The sequence below is a fragment of the Mustela erminea genome, chromosome 15 (assembly GCF_009829155.1).
Source record: "Mustela erminea isolate mMusErm1 chromosome 15, mMusErm1.Pri, whole genome shotgun sequence".
Lineage (NCBI taxonomy): Eukaryota > Metazoa > Chordata > Mammalia > Carnivora > Mustelidae > Mustela > Mustela erminea.
In genome coordinates, this window is record NC_045628.1 from 47344513 (window position 1) to 47368768 (window position 24256).

A 24256-nucleotide genomic window follows, 5' to 3' on the forward strand; every position below is an offset into this window, starting at 1 on the left:
TTTATGCATCATATTTCTGACAGCTACAAATGCAAATTGATACAAGCAAATTAATAATGACTCAAACACCACAAGTAGCATTGCCACTGGGAATATGATTTTCTGAAATCATGAACATTTGGAAAAAATTAAAACCAAATATATGTAGTCCTTTCTGAATTTACACAATTCTTGCATTCCTGGAAAATTCAATGCATATAAAATTTATAAGACAAATATTTCATGCTTATATGTAAAATGGTTAGAATCTAGCTTCAGATAATTGTAAATAGGGTTTTAACCTAAGTAAATATTGTGTGATATTAGAATATTGTGTGGGATATTGGAAAATTCTTTATTGTGTAGGACTGTCTCATCCAGACCATCATTCCCTCCTAAGTGCCAATGTGTCCCACAATCATTGTGATAACAGAAAAGTCTATACAAATCACCATAATACATCAGAAAGTAATTCCCAAGGGATAACTTATGCTAAAAGCCATTCATGTTAAAATGTTCTAATGGGTCTATTAGAAAACATTTACACTTTCCGTGGGTGTCTATAGAATGCTACCATAACACTACAATTCCATTAATCTTTTTCTCCCCACATTTTCATAAATTAAGTTACCATATTCTACTTGGGTGATAGCATCTATTTTGTATAAATGAAATGAAACAATAAGAATGATACCTTTTCATGAAGTTTGCTTAAGGATTTTTGAAAAACCACCAGTTCTTTCTTTGTTTTTATAAAATGAAAGATGTTAGTTGAAATTTTGAATGTCTACTATTTTTTTTTTTTTAAATTATAGCTTCTTCAATCTTAGAAACACTACTTTTCTGTATGTCTTTCTCATTTTTATGGGTAATGTCTTTCATAATACACTTTTTTCCTGGGATGCATATTTAAAGATATCTTCATATTCATCATCATGAGACAGGAAATAGAATTTTTGCCATATTGCATTATTATTGCAAGTATATGTTTTCAAAAGAATTTGTGTTTCAGCCAAGATGGGATTTATGAATTCTCGTGGAAAGATGATAAAATAGTGGCATAACCATCAGGGGGAGAGAACAGTATTCCTCAGAGTCAGTTTAATAGTCTGACAAAAGAGGCAATCATGATGCAGATGGTTAAAGAGAACATGGATGGCGAAGATGTGGAGATAGTGTAAGATCTTTAGATCTTACTAATTATTAGAAGAAAAGCTGAAAGTAACAGGATGGTAAGAAAGCAGATGATGGCTTGCCAAGCAGCAGTTTTGATTTCCTTTGTTTCTTTTCAGAAAACTACTTATTTTTATAGGTTAGCATTCTCTGGAAATGTTAAAAATTGTAGTACTAGATGTAAGGCAAAAATAGGAAATGAAATCTACATTTAACAATATTGCAAGTTCTAGTTATCTTTTACATATAGTAATATTTTATATCTCTGGAAAGATCAAGATTGAAAATCCAAGGTTGACTATTGTTTTAATGTTATAAAAAATATTTTACTCAGTCTTCAGAGGAAAGAAAAGATCAAAAGTCTTCTTTATGCAAACAGGTTTTTTTAAAATAAAAATATATCTCATTTGTACAAAAATAATTTCCCAGACAGTATAATTCATCTTATCTCCTCATACCTATGCACAGAGGCAGAACATTAATATATTTAGACCTTTTGATTGGATACTTAGCATTTACACTGGCATAAAATATTAATACTATCATCCAAGCATGAAAATTCCAAATTAACAGAAACCAATATTGCTATTCAGGCAAAGTGGGAGTTACTGTGAGAAATGGAAGCAATTCTATAAAACTTGGGTTAGCAGGATATTAAGAACCTAGGTTTAAGCTTTATTCTTCATACATGGTAGGACAAGGCATTAATCTACCTACTGTCTGTTTTGAATGAATATGCTTTCTTTCTATGAATTTAATATTAATACCTGATGATGATTCCAAACTCTGAATCCAAATTGTTTGGCCTCAAATCTGGCTTTGTTAAGTAAGGCTGAGAAACTTCCTTCAAAATTCTGTACTTCAGTTTTCTCATCTTTATTTTCATTTTTTATTGAAATATAACTGGTATGTAGTGTTACTTTAGTTTCAAGTGTACTACCTAAAGACTCAACATTTGTGTACATTGTGAAATGATCACCAGATTAAGCCTATTTACCATTTATCACCATACAAATTTATAACACTTTTTTTCCTCCTCATTAGAACTTTAAGATTTACATTCTTGGCGACTTTTGAATTTGTGATATATTATTGACGGTAGTCTCCATTCTTTGTACAGGTTTTTTATCTCTACACCACATCCCTATGAATTGTTTATTTTATAAGTTGAAGTTTGTACCTTGTGATCTCCTTCATCCATTTCAGCCACCCCTCAACCCTTCCCCTCTGGCAACCATCAGTCTGTTTTCTGTATCTATGGGTTTTATTTTTTTATGTTTTGTTTGTTCACTTGTTTTGTTTTAGATTCCAGATATAAGTGAAATCATATAGCATTTGTTTTTCTCGGTCTCACTTATTTCACTTAGTATAATACTTTCAAGGTCGATTCATGTTGTCTCAAATGGCAAAATTTCCTTATTTTTATGGCTGAGTAATATTCCATTGTAAATATATACCACATCTTCTTTTTTTTTTTTTTAAAGATTTTATTTATTTATTTGACAGAGAGAGATCACAAGTAGGCAGAGAGGCAGGCAGAGAGAGAGGAGGAAGCAGGCTCCCCGCTGAGCAGAGAGCCCGATGCGGGACTCTATTCCAGGACCCTGAGATCATGACCTGAGCCGAAGTCAGCGGCCCAACCCACTGAGCCACCCAGGCGCCCTATAACACATCTTCTTTAACCATTCATCTCTCAGTGGATGCTTAGTTTGTTTCCATAGTTTGACTATAATGAACAATGCTGCAATAATCATAGGGATGTATATGTCTTCAGATAAGTGTTTTCATTTTCTTCAAGCTAAAACCCAGAAATGGAATTACTAGATTGCATGGTATTTCCATTTTCAATTTTAATTTTTGGAGACTCTCCACACTGTTTTCCTCAGTGCCTGCACAAATTTACATGCCTAACAAAAGTGCAAGAAGGTTCCCATTTCTCCACTCTCTTCTCATCAACACTTGCTATTCTGTGGTCTTTTGGATCATAGCCATTCTGACTATTAGATGTGAGGTGATATCTCATGGCAGTTTTGATTTGCATATCCTTGATGATTAGTGACATTGAGCACCATTTCATATGCTTCTTGGCCATCTGTGTATTCTTTGGAAAAATGTCTATTCAGAGCCTCTGCCCATTTTTAAATATGATTGCTTGTTTTTTATTGAGTTGTATGAGTTTTTTAAAATATATTTTGATCCATGATTTTAGATACATGATTTGCAAATATTTTATCCCATTCAGTAGGTTACCATCTTATTTTGTTGATGGTTTTCTTCACTGTGTGTGCAGAGCTTTTTTGGTTTTATGTCGTCCCATTTGTTTCTTTTCAGTTTTGTTGCCTTTGTTTCTGGAGCCAGATTTAAAAAAAAAAAAAAAAATCTGTCACTGGTCCATGTAGTAGCTAGTTTTAGGCTGATTTTAAGTTAGACTTTCAGTTCTCTCTAGCCCTCTGCATCTCCTGGATGTAAACTCTATTGCTTTTTAAAACCATATACTTGGGAGCTCCTCTATCCAGTGCAGCTCCCAAGGGTTTAGGTTCCTGATCCAGGGCACAGACCCCTGCTTCCTCGGGGAGAAGTTCTGTGTTTATGAGATCACTCTTGGTCTCTGAACTGTGGATGCCTTTTTGGCAAGACTGCTTCTCTGCCTCTACTACTTGTCTCAACGTAGTCATTGTATGCTTTGCTGGGTAGAAGTTTGTTTAGGTAGTTTTCAGAAAAATTTTTTCCTTCTTTATTTTTAAAAAATATTGTGTCTATCTATCTATCTATCTATCTATCTATCTATCTATTTACTTATTTAATTTTAGAGTGTGTGCTCAAGGGAGAAGGAGAGAAAGAGAGTGCACAAGCACTTGCACATGAGGGTGAGGCAGATGGGGAGTGCAAGGGAGGTTCCTCATTGAGCTCAGAACCCAGTGTGGGACTCCTGTCTCAGAACCCTGAGATCATGACAGGAGCCAAAACCAAGAGTCCCATGCTTAACCAACTGATCCACCCAGCTCTCCCAAGGAAATTTTTTCATGTGCAGCTACAGATTGATTGTGTCCATGGAAGGTGTTAAGGATCTTCCTACATGGACTGCCTCCTTTCCTCTCTTTAAGTGAGAGAAATGTGCTGCCTTTCTAGAGTTGATGCCACTAGCACATGAGAAGCATCCAAAGAGTGTGAGCAATTTTTATTGTTTTTTTAATCAAGGATTTTATTGAAAAACCAAAAATGATTAATAATGATCTACAAAATACAAGAAAATCCCTTCTGTAGGTAGAAAACTACCTGTAACACTAATTAATTAAAATATTACCATTTAATTAATAGAAAATGAATAAGGAAAATGAGTATTTCTATTTTTCTCAAATTGATATACAATATCATTTTGCTGTATTTAAGCACTTTTTTCTCTTTTTTATATACCAACTTCAGCAAATTTAGTCAGCAACAAGCTGAACAGAAGTTTCTTTTGTGAAAATTTTTCACCTTCAGTATCATATGTATTATTTAAATTCATTCCACATATTTGAAATCCAAATATTAGATTTTTTATTTGCAATTCTTTCTATCTCTGTGCACCCTTGGAAAAGTAATGAATAGCCCAAATGCCTTTGCTCTCAAACTTTAGTTTGCAGGGATGAAATCACTCCTGAGCCAAGCATCTAGTCTGCAGGAAGGGAAAGCACTAATGAAAATTAGCATTCCAAAAGAATCTTCTGCAGCTGTCATCATAAAAGGAAACTGATTAGTGGTTTGGACGGTGCTAACTCTGTAAATTATCAAACAAAATACTGCAGAAGCATCCATTTACGTATATGAAAATTACAATTTGAACATCACACTTAGAGCACATTAATCAACTTCATTCTTTGTTTTTATGGGTAATGAGGCTTTGCAGAAAGGTAAACAGCCAGCTAAATAAAGTTGCTTTGACAAAATGGATTAAATATATTCACACTTTAAAAAAAAATGTGCTAAGAGGTGTTTAAATAAAGGAAGCATCCCCTGGTCATTTATTTCTATTTTGGGTTCCTACTTGAACTTTTACTCCCATTCTGGCTTGCTTATTTATTTATTTATTTATTTATTTTTTATCTTCTATGGATTTCAGTGTCTTTCATATTCAGTCTGTCTGTAATCTTAATATGGGACTTTTAGAAGCTGATTAATATATTCTATCACTTTTTATGTGACATCTAAAAATATAACCTTAATTAAAATATATTGGTTCTTAAAAGCTACTCAGAAGTTACATAATTTGTTGTATGTAGTAATACTTATTTCCTGTGATGGAAATGGCATGATTTTTTTCTGATAACTTTTCCCGTTTTATATATAATAGTTTATATAAAGGGAAACTTCTCCTTTTATGGGAATTGGATTTCTGGGAAATGGAACCAACATTGAAGATGGCTAAATTTAATACTTCTGATAATCTATGAATAAATGAATTAGGCAGACAAACCAAATATTAACATAATATAATAAAATAATGATTGTTTCTCCAAGTATTCGAGTACCCCATATGCATAGGTACTAGAGATGTGGCTGTAGAAAACATGCAAATAAATGGCTGACAAATATTTTAATAAGTGGTACTTACCTGTCTTTGACCAATGATGGAAACCCACTGGGAAACTGAGAATCCGGCAAATACTAGGTGTCAGTGAGTGTATTAAAGAATAGATGATTATATATAAAAAATAAGGTCAATTTATAATGTACATATGCCTTAACTAAATATATATATATATATATATATATATATATATATATATATATATATTTTTTTTTTTGCCTTGATAAACTTCCTGGATTACAGGGCAGCAGTTTACCGTTTTCTTTTCATGTGTCGATTGTTTACATTCCATTATGAAGATTATGTGAGAGTCCCACTCCACTTTTTTTTGGTCCATATTTTCAAATTTGCCTCAGGCTTTATGATTTTAGTCCCTTAATTATTATTGTTACTTAAATTTTTCTAAATTAAATTCTGTCAATGCTCTACTCACTGATTTTCAAATCTCTTCCCTCCAGTGCCACTTCAGAAAAATTTTAGGAAATCAAGAACTGACACATACATGTTTTGTATAAAACACTATTTTCTAGCATTTTCTTTTATTTGAGGCAATGTTTATCTCCACATAAAGTGTTCAAAAATACAAGAAGTGGATATAATAAAATTAAAGTTAGCAATTCTGATAGTCCAAATTTGGAGAAATTGAATTGCATTCGATTGGATAGTGGGAAATTACACTTAGTAGGGGAAAAATATTCTTAATTTTTGGAGAAGTATATTGACAACTTTATCACTAACCTCATTCATTATTTTGAATTGTGGGATATAAATTTATTATTATTCATGTTTGATCATTTTTAGCTTGATATATAGAACAATTGATACTAATTTTGATACTAATCACAGTACAGTTGTGCATTAACACAGCCACTAAGCTTGCAGTCTCAAAGGAAAAAGGACAATGCTTTGGAAATAATTGGCAATGCTTATTTTTTCCACTTACCCTCAAGTAATTTTTTTATATGCAAAATTGTCTTCGACCTCTTCAGCTATTCTGTAGGTGCACAGGCACAAAGTAGAAGAATTAATGCACACTTGAATCTTTTACATCTTTTTGACTAATGTATTTACTTGGAAAGGTGTGTATATATAGGAAACTTAAAGTTGACTCACTGGTATTAATATCTTCCAAATTTTACTGTATTTTTTTTCAAAGAGTTTCTGTCTTTAAATTCTTTGAAGATATTTTTGTCTATTTGGAAGATTAATCGGTGATGATTTAGCTAGCAACTTACATGTTTTATACTGTATTCCAACTTGGTTTTATAAAATTACACCTTGTCAATATCAAAGTGAACAGACAACTTGGTGGTGGGTCCTTCCATGATCAACATTATCCATATATTTTCATTATTTCATTTTGACTATGTAGTTCTCTAAAAAATATCTTTCATCTTTTCCTGTATTGCTTTACTTAATAATTTCTTTATTCTGTGTATACCACAATAATACATATGTAGTCATTTCTTTTAAATTTCTACTGTTAAGAATTAATGTTGGTGCTCTAATTTGAATACAATGTCTTTAAGAAAATAGTACTCCATAGAGCTATAAGGATAAAGGAGACAGCTAGTTAAAGAATAGACAGTAATATGGGTACAGTGGTCTTCCCTGGCTTTGTCTCTCTTCCTTTAGCAGCTAAGAAATATGAAATCTGGAAAATCAAAAATTACATTTACCTTTGTAGAATTTATTGAATGCTATGACAAGGCAATTATGGACCTAAATTGTAAGTGGAGTTATTATTCTATGTTTTTTTACGTTAGTTGTACATAATTGCTTCCTGAAGTTCTTTAAAGTTTTCACCTGTACTATGCTCATCCTTAGAACTATATCCTTTCTCAAAGAGAGTGTGTTTTAGTATTTAGGAAACTTTAACTTAAACTCTGGCATTTTGAGTGAGATTTGTAATCCAGGAAATAGTATCAATCAGTGGAATATCTTCAATCCTTTATGCTTTAAAATTCTTGTTTTATGTAGTCTTCTGCAAACATTAACAATGCTTTCCTTTTTTTAAATAATGTATAACTCTGCTTCTTAACTATTTACCTGCTTGTTTGTTTTTCTGGCTTGTTTGTTTCATTGCTTTAGCATGAAAGATTTGTATCAATTTTGGTTAGGTTATGCTGCAGTAGCCACCAAACCCCAACCTATGATCAAAATTTCATCATGTTTTATGTCTTTCTTGGAGTGGCTGCCTTTCTGTTCCACATTATCTTTTTTTTTTTTTTTTAAGATTTTTATTTATTTATTTGACAGACAGAGATCACAAGTAGGCAGAGAGGCAGGCAGAGAGAGGAGAAAGCAGGCTCCCCGCTGAGCAGAGAGCCCGATGTGGGACTCGATACCAGGACCCCGGGATCATGACCTGAGTGAAGGCAGAGGCTTTAACCCACTGAGCCACCCAGGCGCCCCCACATTATCTTTATTTTTGAACACAAACTAAAGGCACATCCCCTAGCTGGATCATTTTTAAACCTCAGAGGAAAGGGAACAAGAGCACGATGACACCATGTGATAATTTTTAAAACTTTGGTTGAAAGTGGCCCTCATCTCTTCAGCTCACTATTACTGGCAAGAAATTGTCAAGGTCTGGTGTTGATGTGTAATCTAATATTTCCAAAGAGAAAAGAAGTAAATAATTTGAACAAAAATACAACTTACCACTGAAGAATTTGAAATAAAAAATATCAAAATTATAATTTTCCAAGGCCTATATGAGAGTAAGAACTTGTGGATTTTTTCCCCAGTTTTACTGATTGCGTGTATTGACATTGCTTAAGTTTAAGGTGTGCAACATTTTTTTTTTAAGATTTTATTTATTTATTTGACAGACAGAGAGAGAGAGATCACAAGTAAGCAGAGAGGCAGGCAGAGGGAGAGGGAAGCAGGGTCTCTGCTGAGCAGAGAGCCCGATGCGGGGCTTGATCCCAACCCTGAGATCATGTCCTGAGCTGAAGGCAGAGGCTTAACCCACTGAGCCACCCAGCTGCCCCAGGATATGCAACATTTTGATTTGATATATGTATATATCATATTATCACAAGTTTCGTTAAAATATATCACTTCACAAAGTTATAAAAGTTTTTCCTTATGTTGAAAAATTTTATGATCTACTGTCTTTCAAGTATAGAGAATAGTATTGTTAGCTTTAGTTATAATGTACATTGCATCCCAAAAAATTATTTCTCATAAAACTGGAGGTTTATGTGTTTTGATCAACCACAGAACTAATCTGTTTCTGAGTTTGATTTTGTCAGTGCATATAGAAATAAAATCATCCAGTATATTTCTTTCTGTCTGACTTATTTCAATTAGCATAATGCCCTGAACGTATATCCATATTGTCACAAATGACAGGGTTTCCTTATTTTTATGGCTAAATTTTATACTATCGTATATCTACACATCATAGTTCCTTTATTCATTCATCAATTGTTGGATACTTAGGTTATTTCCGTGTCTTAGCTATCACAAAAAAAATTCTATATTAGCATGGGGTACAGACATCTTTTCAAATTAGTGCTTTCGTTTCCCTTGGCTATATTTGCAGAAGTGAAATTTCTGGATCATGTGGTAATTTTATTTTTAATTTTTGGGAAACCTCCATACCGTTTTCCAGACCGTCTGTGTCAATATATATCCCCACCAACAGTGTACAAAGATTCCCTTTTCTCCACATTCTTGCCAGCATTTGTCATCTCTTGCCTTTTTGATGATAGCCATTCTAACAGATGTGAGATAATGTTTCACTGCGGTTTTGATTTTCATTTCTGTAATGATTAGTGACGTTGAATGATTTATCATGTGCTTATGGCCGTTTGAATATCCTCTTTGCAAAAATGTCTCTTTGGGTCCTTTGCCCATTTTTTAACTGGTTTATTTATTTATTGTGCTATTGAGTTGTATGAGTTCCTTACATACTTTGGATATTAATGCTTCATCAGAATATAGTTTGCAAATACCTTCTCTTATTCTATAAGTTGCCTTTTCTTTTTTCTGATTGTTTCTTTTACTGTGAGGAAGTTTTTTAGTTTGATTTAATTCTACTTTTTTTTTTTTATTTTGTTGCTTGTGTTTTAGTGTCACATGTAAAAAAAAACTTCATTGCCAAAACTCACGTCAAGAAGTTTTTCACTGCCTTTTACTTTAGAAATTTTATGGTTTCATTCCTTACATCTAACGTTTTAATTCAATTTGAGTTAATTTTTGTGAATGGTCTAAAGTAGAGATCTAGTTTCATTCTTTTGCATATGAATGTCTGATTTTCACAGCACTATGTACTAAAGAAATTGTCTTTTTTTTTTTTAATAGTCTCTGTGCTCTTTTTAAATATCAGTTGACTGTTTAGCCAAGAGTTTATTTCTGAGTTCTCAATTCTGTTTTAACGGTCTATGTGCCTGTTTTTATTACAGTACCATATTATTTTGATTAGTATAACTTTGTAATACAGTTTGAAATCAGGAAGTGGAGTGCCTTCAGCTTTGTTCTTCTTCCCCAATATTATTGTGGTTATTAAGGATCTTTTGTGGTTCCATACAGATTTTAGGATTCTTTTTTCTGCTTCTTTAAAAAATACGTTGGAAACTTGATAAGGATTACAGAAAATCTATATACGGCTTTGAGTTGTATGGACATTTTAACCATGTTAATTTTTCAAATCCATGAACAAAGAGTATTTTTTCCATTTATTTATGTCTTTAGTTTCTTGCATCAATGTATTATAGTTTTTAATGTAGAGAACTTGTACCTCCTTATTTAAATTGTTTCCTATTATGTTTTACTGGTTTTGGTACTTTTGTAAATGGGATTGTTTCCTTTAATTCTTTTTCAGATAATTTGTTCTTAGTGTATAGAAACACTACTAATTTTTTTATGTTGACTTTGTATCCTACAAATTTACTGAATTTGTTGATTAGTTCTAACAGGGGTCTGTGTGTGTGTGTGTGTGTGTGTGTGTGTGTGTGTCTTGTGGAGTCTTTAAGATTTCCTATACATAAAATTATATCATCTACAAATAGAGACTATTGTACTTCTTCCTTTCCAATTCTGATGCATTTTATTGTATTTATATGTTATGCTATGCTATGCTATGCTATATTATGCTATGCTATATTATGCTATGTTATGTTATGTTATTTCTTGCCTGACTACTTTGGATAGGTCTTCCAGCACTACACTGAATAGGAGTACTGGGAGTCGGTGCCCTTGTTCCTGGTCATAGGAGAAAAGCTTTCAATCTTTTACCATAGAGTATGGAGTTAACTGTGGCCTCATCATATATGGCCTTTATTATGTTGCAGTACATTCCTAGTATACCCTGTTTGTTGAAAGTTTTTTCATCATGAATGTTGAATTTGGTCAAATACTTTTTCTTCATCTGTTGAGATGTTCATTTGATTTTTATTTTTCATTCCACTAATGTGATATAGCTCACTGAATTATTCACATGTGTTAAACTGTCCTTGCATATGAGGGATAAATTCCATTTGATCATGGTGTATGATCATTTTAATGTGCAGATAAATTTGGTTTACCCCTATTTTGTAGAGAATTTTTTGCATTTATATTCATCAGCATATTGACCTGTAATTTTATTTTTTATCCTGTCCTTATCCTCCTTTATATGAGGATAATGCTGGCTTTGTAAAATGTGATTGTGAGTTTTACAGTCTCTTTGATTTCTTTTTAAGAATTTGAGAAGAATTGACATTAATTCTTTTTTACACATTTGGTAAAATTCACCAGTGAAGACATCTAGTCCTGAGCCTTTTTTTGTTATAATTATTGGGAGGGTTTTGATTGTGATTCAATCTAATTTGTTATTGGCCTGTTTATACTTCTTATTTCTTCTTGATTTAGTCTTGGTAGATGTCGCTCTCGCCAGCAAGAACGACCCGCAAACGTGATGAGGAGCAAACTTCTTTATTAGCGTCTCTTTGTTCTCCCTTTGTTCTCTTCTCTCTACAAGCAAGTTCTGGCAATATATACATGTAGGCGGTCCAGCCTGACTATCCAATCACTGCCCCGTGCACGCAGTCTCCTCGTGGACCCTTACGTAACCACAGAGGGCTCTATTGTTTTCAAGCAGTAATCATGCATTTCTCTCTTGGCTCCTGGTGCTGTTCATGTGTCAGCCACGAGCGCACCCATACCCTAACTAGCCAATCATTCTCACTTCCTCAACCTTCAGGCATTTTCGTCTACGTGACTCCTTGCATCTGCTGGATGGCTCTCCACAGGTAGATTATATGTTACTAGTCATGAATGCATTTCTTCTAGATTGTCCTGTTTGTTGGCATATAGTTATTCATGATAGTCTCTGGTAATCCTTTGTGTCTGGGTGTTATCAGTTGTAATGTCTTCTCTCATTTATAATTTTAAAAATTTTGGTCCTCTTCCTTTTTTTTTTTTTTTTTTTTGATTAGTCTCACAAATGTTTTGTCAATTTTGTTTATATTTTCAAAAAGAACCAATTCTTAGGTTTGATGATTGTTTCTCTGAACTCTAGATCATGTATTTCTGCTCTAATCTTTATTATTTTCTTCCTTCTAGTAACTTTGGCTTAGTTTATTCTTCTTCTTCTTCTTTTTTTCTTTTTTTTGGGTTCCTTTTGACATAAAGTTAGTCGTTTTAATTTGAAGTCTATTTTTTGATATATGTGTTTATAGCGATACATTTATCTCTTAGAACTACTTTTGCTGCATCCCATATGTTTTGATTAGTTGTGTTTCCATTTTCATTGCATCAAGTTACATTATTTCTCTCTTAATTTTTTTCTTTGTTCCATTGGCTGTTCAAGAGTGCTTTGTTGGGACACCCAGGTGGCTTAGTGGGTTAAAGTCTCTGCCTTCAGCTCAGGTTGTGATCCCACAGTCCTGGGATCGAGGCCGGCATCGGGCTCTCTGCTCTGCAGGGAACCTTCTTCCCCCTCTCTGCCTGCCTCTCTGTCTACTTGTGATCTCTGTCTGTCAAATAAATAAATAAAATCTTTTTTTTTTTTAAGTGCATTGTTAATTAATTTCTGTATATTTGTAAATTTTCCAGTTTTTCTCCTATTGTTGATCTCTAGTTTTTTACCATTATAGTCATAAAAGGTATTTGCAATGATTTCAGTCTTCATAAATTTACTTATTTTGTGACCTAATGCATGATATATCCTAGGAAATGTTCCATGTCCCCTTGAAAGGAATGTGTATTCTGCTGTTGTTAGATGGAATATTCTGTATATATCTCTTAGGTCTGCTTGTTCTCTAGTGTTGTTCAAATCCATTCTTTCCTTGTTGATTCTCTGTCTAGATATCTATCCATTGTTGAGAATGAGATATTAAAGTCCCTAACAATTATTTTATTGCTGTTTATTTCTCCATTTAGTTGTTAGTATATATTTGCATTATATATTAAAGTGGTCTGATATTGGGTACATAAATATTTATAATTGTTATATCTTCTTGATGGATTGGCTACTTTATTATTTTATAATAATCTTTGTCCCTTTTGATCATTTTTAGCTTAAAGTATATTTTGTCTGATGTAAGTATAGCTACTCCTGCTCTCTTTTGTTTACTATTTGCTTGATGTATTTTTTTTCTATCCCATCACTTTTCAGGTGTTTATCCTTAAAATTGAGGTCTTTTATAGGTAGGATGTTGTTAGATTATTTTTTATATACATTCAGCTACTTTATATCTGTTGGTGAACTTAATGCATTTACATTTAAAGTAATTATTGTTAAAATGTTAGGTAAGGACTTACTAATGCCACTGTTTTCTGACACTGTTCATTGCTTTCTGACTATTTTGCAGATCAATTGTTTCTTGTTTATTTTGCTGTCTTTTGTAATTTGAATTTTGTGGTATATTTTGACTTATTTTTTATAATCTTTTATTTATCTACTACAGGTTTTTCCTGTGGTTACCCCTGATTCCCCCTAAGGCTTACATAAGATATCTTATATATTCAACACTGTACTTTTAAGCACGTAATATCTTAACTTTAATAGGATATGTAAAATTTACACTTTTACTCCCCTCACATTTCAGGTTACTAATTTTACAACTTACATTTTTACATTGTGTATCCAAAAATAAATTATTATAGTTAAATTGGTTTATTTTTTAACTTTTAAACTGTAGTTGCAAGTGAATTATGCCCCACTCCTTTTATAATATGATAAAATATATTTATAATTACCAGTGAGTTTTACACCTCCACTTATCTGTTTTCAATATGTTAATTAGCATTCTTTTATTTCCACTTGAAGAACTCCCTTTACTGTTTCTTATAAAGTAGGTCTAGTGATCATCCAGTGATGATGTATTCTCTCAACTTTTCCTTATTCAAGAAAATCTTTATTTCTTCTTCATCTCTGAAGGACCACTTTGTCACGTATAGTGTTCTTAATTGACAGATTTTTTTCCTTCAGTATTTTAAATACATTATCCCATTCTCTCCTGGACTGAAAAATACCTCTTGAGAAATCCATCTGTAGTCCACTTGTTTGTGACATGTCACTTTTCTCTTGCTGCTTCCAAAATTCTCTCTCTCTCTTTGACTTTTGAGTTTAATTATATTATGTCTCAATATATCCCTTTGTTGGTTCAACCTGTTTGGGATCTTTTGGGCCTCATGAATCTGATATCAATCTATCACCCAGAATTGGGAAGTTTTCAACCATTATTGCCTGAAGTATACTTTCTGGCCGTATCTTTTACTCTTTTTCCTATACTTTAAATTCCTATTCTTTAAATAGTGTATACTAAATATTGTATACTTTTCCTATACTTTAAATATTGTTTCCTTGATGGTGTCCCAGGAGTTCTGTAGGCTTTCTTCACACTTTTTTTTTTTTTTTTTGGCTCCTCTGTTTTATTGATTTCAAATGCCCTATCTCTGTTTCACTGATTCTTACTTCTGCTTGGTTGATCTGCTATTGAAGCTTTCTATTGATTTTTTTTTTTTTTTCTCAGTATTGAATTCTTCAGCTCTAGGATTTCTGTTTTCGTTTTTGTTTTTGTTTTTTCTTATTGATGGTTTTTCATTGTTTTCTAATTTCATTTAGTTATCTATCTGTATTCTCATAGTTCACTATACTATGTAAAGAGAGCTATTTTGAATTCTTTACTAGACAGTTCATAGATCTTCATTTCTTTAGGATCAGTTATGTTTTATTAGTTTCCTTTGGTGGTGTCATGTTTACTTGATTTTTTTGTGATCCTTGATTCCTTATATTGGTATCTATGCATTTGAGTAAGGGGTCTCCTCTTCCATATTTTACATGTTTGCATTGCCAGAGAAAGCCCTTCACCAGTCAGATCAGCTCGATGTTTGGAAAGGTCAGCTGATACATTCTTTAGGCTGGTTAAGACCTGCTTTGGGAACTGTTTTTGGTGAGGCCATTCTCTGAGCTCTGAGGTCATGGAGAAATGCAGCTGGTTGGGAATAACTGGACAGGACTATTCCTTCACTTCCTTTCCAGGTGTGACTCTAGGATATGCTCTGTGGCTGTCTGGATTTCCTGGTCAGATTTCCTAGTTGAGTGAGACTGGGTACCATACTCAATAATAGACATGGATATAAATTAGCTTCCCTGACTGTGAGGGGCAGCAGAACAGATTCCAAGGCCAGAACAGCTCATTGTTTGGAGACCTTCTTCAGGCAGAACTGTACATTGAGTTCTATGGTCATCTGGAGCTACCAGGTTTACTCTGCAGATAGCTGTCTGTGGCTGCAATCTCAAATCAAATGCCACTATGTGGGTGCTGTAGGATAGGCTAGACAGTTTTCTATGCATCTGATTAGGTTTCTTGGTCAGGACTGAAGGCCTAATTCAATAGTGGACAGGGCTACAAATTTCTAGCCTTGGTGGAGCTACAGAATATACCCCAAGGCCAGCAAAGTCACTGTTTGGGGGAACAAATCAAGTAGAACAGCACATCAAACTCCCTGCCCCAATGGAGCTGTCAGCCTAACCATAGACAGGCAGAGTTGCTGGCCCAGGTCTGTACTTGGGTATTGTTGGGTTATCTAGTTTCTCAGGTTCCCTGCTCAGGTTTCATTTTATATAAGCAGGGTTGGGGACTACACTGAACAGTAGGCAGGAACCTGAATTATCTTCCATGCCTTTGTGGGGTAGTGGAATAGGCTTCCAGGCAAGTAAGCCTCTTTATTTGAGGTCCAAAATTAGAACTATGTACCAGACTCCTTGTTGGCATGGCTTACAAAAGGGTCATAGCTGTTAGCTGGGCTTTCTGCTCAGTGCTGCTGAGCTACACAGCTCTTTGGGTGTTCTAGTCATATTTCCTTGTTAGGTGGGGCTGGGAACAACACTCAGCAGTAGGTACAGCTATAAATTAATCCCACTATCCAGGGTGAGTGACAGAACAGGTTCCAAGGCCAGCAAGACTCACTGCTAGTGTCCCAAATCAGGCAGAACTATGTGTTGAGTCCATTAGCAAGGTGGCCCCACTGTCTTGTCTGTACAGATACACAAAGCCAATTATTGGGATTTCTACTTAGGTGTTCCAGCATGTGGAAATTTTGTATGCCAAGATCCAAGAACTTGTTACCCATCTTCTACATCACAATATGATTTTCAGTGGTCAAGCCCCAGTGATTCCCCTTGCAATCCCTGTGAGGAAATACTAAAGTGGGCCTCTTAGGAGGTAACCCATAATGCTGGGGGAACTGGATATTTACTTTTGAGTTATTTGCCCACTGGAGAGACCACAGGCTCAGTGGTCCCTCTTTGTGTGGTGCTGTGCTGGCGTGGGGGAGGGGTATCCTCGTATAGTTGATCCTCTTATCCTTCTAATGTGGTCCTTTCTTGGTCCAGGGGGTGCTTTTGCCTCACCTCTGTGTTCCAGGATTTTTACAGTGTTGTCTTGTCTATGTACACTTGCTAGCTGGTCTTCTTGTGAGGGAGACTAGAGTTGGGATTGATCTATGTCATCATTTTGATATCACTCCAGAATTTGCAGAATTTTAGTGAGATTGTACAAGTGTTTAATGCTCTTTCTGAGATTTTCTTCCTTGAATGTGCCCTACAGCTTCCTAGAGTGTTTAATAGTAGTAATCTAATATAGATTAATGCTTTATTGATCTCAATCTATTGATTATATCTGCTTGTAGCTGGAATGAAAGAGCATCCTCTTTTCTTGGTATGGTTTCAGAGGGTATCTTGGCTATTTTTTACAAGGTATTAAACACCTGACATATCCTTCATGGATCACCTTACATTTATTTAATGGACTATGACTGAGTTAAAACATAGCCGCTGCCAACTATCCAAAATTTACATCAGTGGATGTAAGACTACCCACCCTCTCCCGAGTGGCACTTGTCAGACTTCATGTTACACCACTAAAGTAACTTTAACTCACAATGCTCATCAAAAATAAAGACTTACCTTCTTGGGCTGGGGATTCTTTTCACAGCTCAGAAGTTGAAGTCAACTAAACCAGGTTTCCTTACATCTTCCCTGTTGAAATATATCTCTGTGGGTGGTCCCTTTTTGAGCTACAAGGCACCTGCTTCAAGAAACTCCTCTACATCTATTGATACTGACTCCAGGTTTAAGCCTGAATGTAAGATGTTTTTGTTGTCATTGCCACTTATCTGATTTTAACTAATTAACTCAGCAGTAGAGATAACTTTTTTAAGTTTAATGTTATTGCAGAGCACCTTGAGATACCACAGCATGACAAGATGACATAAAAGTTAGTGTGTGTGTGCTTCCACCTTCTCTTAGAGGTAGGCACCCTGGAGGTTTAGACAAATGCATTGGTTGTTGAAATGGAAACTTGATACTAAGAGTCATGGGGAGAAAAAAGACTGAATTCTAATTTGATATTTCCAGTTTGTTAGAAACATAAAAAAAAAATGGAGAACTCATTTATAATTTCCATGGATCCTTCCAATCATATAGAAAGTACTGAAGTAAGAAACAAATTCCTGGGATGAGTGTTTAATGATATTAGTACTCCTTTTTTATGTCATCTATTAATACATAAACTATGATATACTATTTTAAGCTAACATTTGTTTAAGATGAACATTTTTAAAAATGTCTTTTGCATAAATTATTTTTACATTTCCAATAACTTATTATTAATCAATGTAACAAAAATGATTCTAAAAATTCAATAAAGTTATCTAAATATATAAAAGTTAGAAATAATTAGTATTGGTATCAAATTCACATATCTTTTTTTTTTAAAGATTTTATTTATTTATTTGATAGATCACAAGTAGGCAGAGATGCAGGCAGAGAGAGAGGGGGGAAGCAGGCTCCCTGCTGAGCAGAAATCCCTATGCGGGGCTCGATCCCAGAACCCTGAGATCATGATCTGAGCCGAAGGCAGAGGCTTAACCCACTGAGCCACCCAGTAGTGTCCTCACATATCCTTTTAAATCATGCTGCTTATATGGATTACTTTGAAATTAAAATTTTGTAATTTTTTGCAACAAGTGAATGATTTTTTCAACAAATATTATACCTATTAAAACTGCACTATTCCATGTCTTAGTTGGACAGGGGAGGGACAACTTAAAGCATAAATGAAGTTAAAGCAAATATGTATTACATGTTTCTCTAGTTTAAAACTGAAGAAGAATATGTATCTAAACAATTAAGTATGGAATATTGATAGCAAATTGGATTTGTTTCACATTGTGGTATACTTAGTAGGGACTTAGGATTTCAAATATAGCTGTATATTTATAAGAACTTTATTAAAATAAGATGTCCTGATATATTATGGGGGAAGTATATTACACGTAAATATATATCATTTTTTTAACTTCTTGTATGCATATAAAATCAAATGAAACAGATCCAGTTCATTTACTTTTCTTATGTCTAGAAGATAAAAGTTTAAAAAAATTAGAGTTTAAGGGAAAGTTGTATCTGAAGTACTCAATGATGAGACGTTGTAAGCCGTTTACCTATTGATTCATTTATTTGTTGATTTATTCACCTAACATACTTAATATGTGCTAAGTATGTCTACCATGTTAAATATATTATCATGGGCTTTTTGATACAGGTAAACCCCTGTCCTTAAAGAACTTAGAATAAAGGGGGAAAATATTAAACTTTTAATTAAATGAAGTTATCAATAAATACACATCATAAAGATCTAGAGAAAGAAACAACAATCAAAAAGATCTGAAGGAGACTAAATTTAAAAAATGGTTTGATAGAGAATAATGTGTGATGATTATTCAAGGTTTCCACATATATGAATGTCTAGAAGACGATACTTAATTTGAGCTTTGAAGATTGAGAAGAGCCAGTCACATGAAGACAGAGGGAAAGGTAAAGGAAGTAGCAGAGGCAAAGTTCCAAGCATGGAAGAGGTTCACATGTGTGAGGAACATAAATAAACCAAGTGGGGTTGGGGTATAGCAAATAAGGGAGAGATTGGCACAAGGTGAATCTATAGATATTAGTAAGAAATCATATTGAGCACAGAATTCTAGATCTAGGAAAGTATTTGAGGGTTGCCCATATATTTAATAAAAAGACACTGAAGGTTTTAAGGTTCAAATAAAGTTTGTTTGCTGAAAGAAAAGAAATGATACAGAGAGGAAATTAGGATGAGTTTTATAAATGAATGAATGAATAAACAATAAGCCAACCAGTCAATCAGTTTCTACTATTGATAAAGAATGAATAATATCCTGCAGGACAGAAGGAGACCAGTCAGGAAATAAAGTATGGAGACTAGTTAAGATATTATTATGATTATTGTAATAGTCCTAATAGACGGTAACTTGAATGCAGATGATGAAAGTTTAAATATACAAAAGTGAACAGATTTTACACTGGGTCATCGTCTTCAGTAAATTCAAAATCTGAAAGAAGAGAGTGATTACCTTTTTTTCTACTCTATGTAATTTAAATTGAAAATCTAAAAAGGATTCAGCATGTAAGAGATATCCAGACACAAAGAGGAATTAAGAAACCTTAAGAAAAACTGTAATTGCAGTTTGGAGTAGAGCATAATGTTGAGCATAGAAAAGAAATAAGAGGACACATGAAGTAAATGCTTAATTATAAGAGATTATGCAGATTAATGAAAGATATGAAGGCATTTTGAGAAAATGGAATTGATTAGGGACTTGTCAGTTGGGTATATTTTCTTAGTTTGTGTCTTGAGAAATGGAAAGTTGTAGTTTTGATATTAAAGAAGAATAATACCCAGAATGCTCAAAACTCTGGGGCAGGAAGAAATATGTAAGTAAAATGTAGACATAAACTAAGGTAGAACAGATGTGAAATCTGAGAGTATAGAACTAACTAAAAAGCAATTGGTATTTAAGCTAGCTGGGGGATAGTTTAAGAAAAGGAGGGATGAGTGTCCTTGTTCAAGTGGATATTTTAACATGGTATATATGTTGGCAGTAAGTATCACTAGAAGAATGTCTAAGATAACATTTTAAAGAATTTTTTAGAGCAGTTTCAGTTCATAGAAAAGTTGAGAGGAAGATTAAGATTTATCATATTACCTCATACCCTACACATTTAATTACCCCCTTTTTAATCACTACCCCATTATTAATATCCACCACCAGAATTTTAAAAATGATCTACCTACAGGACAAGTTATATTCACTCAAAGTTCATATTTTACATCAGGATTCACTCTTGGTATTACACGTTTTGGGGGTTTGGATAATGTATGAGGGCATTTGTCCATCATTATAGTACTCTACAGAATATTTTCACTTCCTTAAAATTCTCTGTGCTCCACATATTCATCCCCAACCTCCAGCCACTGGGAACCACTGACTTTTATTGTCTCCATAGTTTTGCCTTTTCCAAAATGCTACATAGTTAGCATTATATAGTATGTAGTCTTTTCATATTGCCTCCTTTCACTTAGTAATATGCATAATATGCATTACTTAGTAATATGCATCTAAGTTTCCTCCATGTCTTTTCCTGACTTGAAACCTCATTTCTTTTTGGAACTGAATAATAAGGTTCTATGATCTGGATGTGCCACAAATTATCCATTAACCTACTGAAGGACATTTTGGCTTCTTCCATGTTTTGGCAATTATGAATAGAATTACTGTAAATATCTATTAGCAGGTTTTTGTGTAGACATGGCTTTTTAATTCCTTTGGCTAAATACTAAGGGGCACAATTGCTAGATGATACAATAAAGAGTATGTTTACTTTTGTTCCAAGATAATACTTTATGGAGAACCAACCAAAGAGAACAATAGATTATTAGGGTAGGAGAAGTCAAGATTTAAATGTGACATCCAAACCCAAATCAGGATAGCTGTGTCTTCACTTTGCAATTTGGACTGGTAGGAATGTCTTTTGCTTCCTAATTTGATTTCTCTAGAATTAAACATTAAACATCCATGATTTTAGAGACATTAAGAGTTTTACCTGGATATATGTGTTAATCTTTTGCTTATGGAATTAAAACTTCATGAATGCAATCACTTCCCCAACAATTTCTGAATAATAAGAATTTTTATATGAACAAGTTAGAATGTGATTTCAATGTATGTATAAGACTGTTGGACTTTATATTGAAAATCTTCATTTTCAACCTTTAAGAAAAAGCTCTGTCGATTAGTGTTTTACCATATGTAAATTTACTCTGCTTAAAATATAGTGAAAGTTTCTTTAAAAGAGTTACTTAAGGAGTCAAGATGGCGGAGAAGTAGCAGGCTGAGACTGCTTCAGCTAGCCGGAGATCAGCTAGATAGCTTATCTAAAGATTGCAAACACCTGAAAATCCATCGGCAGATCGAAGAGAAGAAGAACAGCAATTCTGGAAACAGAAAAACAACCACTTTCTGAAAGGTAGGACCGGCGGAGAAGTGAATCCAAAGCGACGGGAAGATAGACCCCGGGGGGAGGGGCCGGCTCCCGGCAAGCGGCGGAGCAACGGCGCACAAAATCAGGACTTTTAAAAGTCTGTTCCGCTGAGGGACATCACTCCAGAGGCTAAACCGGGGCGAAGCCCACGCAGGTTCAGCGTGGCCTCAGGTCCCGCAGGGTCACAGAAGGATCAGGGGTGTCTGAGTGTCGCAGACCTTGCGGGTATTGGAACGGGAAAGCCGGCTACAGAGACAGAGCCGACAGTAAGCTCACAGCTCGGTGTTACCTTGAACTGGTCGCAGGCTCGGAGAGCTCGGAGCGCGGCCGGAGGTCAGGCAGACGGGAGTAACTGGGCGCTGTTCTCTGAGGGCGCACTGAGGAGTGCGGCCCTGGGCTCTCGGCTCCTCCGGGCAAGAGACCAGGAGGCCGCCATTTGTATTCCCATCCTCCGGAACTCTACGGAAAGCGCTCAGGGAACAAAAGCTCCTGAAAGCAAACCCGAGCGGATTACTCACCCCGGCCCCGGGTAAGGGCGGTGTAATTCCGCCTGGGGCAAAGACACTTGAGAATCACTACACCAGGCCCCTCCCCCAGAAGATCAACAAGAAATCCAGCCAAGACCAAGTTCACCTACCAAGGAGTGCGGTTTCAATACCAAGGAGAGCAGCAGAATTCCAGAGGAGGAGAAAGCCAAGCACGGAACTCATGGCTTTTTCCCTGTGATTTTTTTTTTAGTCTTGCAGTTAATTCAATTTTTTTCTTTTTCATTTTTTTGTTTTTTTCTTTTCTCGCCTTCGGGTAAATTTTTTTTTTTTTTTAACTGTTACCTTTTTCTTTTTTAACGATTGTTTACTAGTTTATCTAATATATATATTTTTTCATTTTTACATTTTTCTCAGGTGTTTTCCTTTTTTTTTTTTTAAATTCTTTTCTTTTCTTTTTTCTTTTTTTTTTTTTCTTTCTTTTTTCTTTCTTCCTTTTTGAACCTCTTTTTATCCCCTATCTCCCCCCTCACGATTTTGGATCTCTTCTAATTTGGTTAAAGCATTTTTTCCTGGGGTTGTTGCCACCCTTTTAGTATTTTACTTGCCCCTTCATATACTCTTATCTGGACAAAATGACAAGACGGAAAAATTCAACACAAAAAAAAGAACAAGAGGCAGTACCGAAGGCTAGGGACCTAATCAATACAGACATTGGTAATATGTCAGATCTAGAGTTCAGAATGACAATTCTCAAGGTTCTAGCCGGGCTTGAAAAAGGCATGGAAGATATTAGAGAAACCCTCTCGAGAGATATAAAAGCCCTTTCTGGAGAAATAAAAGAACTAAAATCTAACCAAGTTGAAATCAAAAAAGCTATTAATGAAGTGCAATCAAAAATGGAGGCTCTCACTGCTAGGATAAATGAGGCAGAAGAAAGAATTAGTGATATAGAAGACCAAATGACAGAGAATAAAGAAGCTGAGCAAAAGAGGGACAAACAGCTACTGGACCACGAGGGGAGAATTCGAGAGATAAGTGACACCATAAGACGAAACAATATTAGAATAATTGGGATTCCAGAAGAAGAAGAAAGAGAGAGGGGAGCAGAAGGTATACTGGAGAGAATTATTGGGGAGAATTTCCCCAATATGGCAAAGGGAACGAGCATCAAAATTCAGGAGGTTCAGAGAACGCCCCTCAAAATCAATAGGAATAGGCCCACACCCCGTCACCTAATAGTAAAATTTACAAGTCTCAGTGACAAAGAGAAAATCCTGAAAGCAGCCCGGGAAAAGAAGTCTGTAACATACAATGGTAAAAATATTAGATTGGCAGCTGACTTATCCACAGAGACCTGGCAGGCCAGAAAGAGCTGGCATGATATTTTCAGAGCACTAAACGAGAAAAACATGCAGCCAAGAATACTATATCCAGCTAGGCTATCATTGAAAATAGAAGGAGAGATTAAAAGCTTCCAGGACAAACAAAAACTGAAAGAATTTGCAAATACCAAACCAGCTCTACAGGAAATATTGAAAGGGGTCCTCTAAGCAAAGAGAGAGCCTACAAGTGGTAGATCAGAAAGGAACAGAGACCATATACAGTAACAGTCACCTTACAGGCAATACAATGGCACTAAATTCATATCTCTCAATAGTTACCCTGAATGTTAATGGGCTAAATGCCCCTGTCAAAAGACACAGGGTATCAGAATGGATAAAAAAAACAAAACCCATCTATATGTTGCCTCCAAGAAACTCATTTTAAGCCCGAAGACACCTCCAGATTTAAAGTGAGGGGGTGGAAAAGAATTTACCATGCTAATGGACATCAGAAGAAAGCAGGAGTGGCAATCCTTATATCAGATCAATTAGATTTTAAGCCAAAGACTATAATAAGAGATGAGAAAGGACACTATATCATACTCAAAGGGTCTGTCCAACAAGAAGATTTAACAATTTTAAATATCTATGCCCCCAACGTGGGAGCAGCCAACTATATAAACCAATTAATAACAAAATCAAAGAAACACATCAACAATAATACAATAATAGTAGGGGACTTTAACACTCCCCTCACTGAAATGGACAGATCATCCAAGCAAAAGATCAGCAAGGAAATAAAGGCCTTAAACGACACACTGGACCAGATGGACATCACAGATATATTCAGAATATTTCATCCCAAAGCAACAGAATA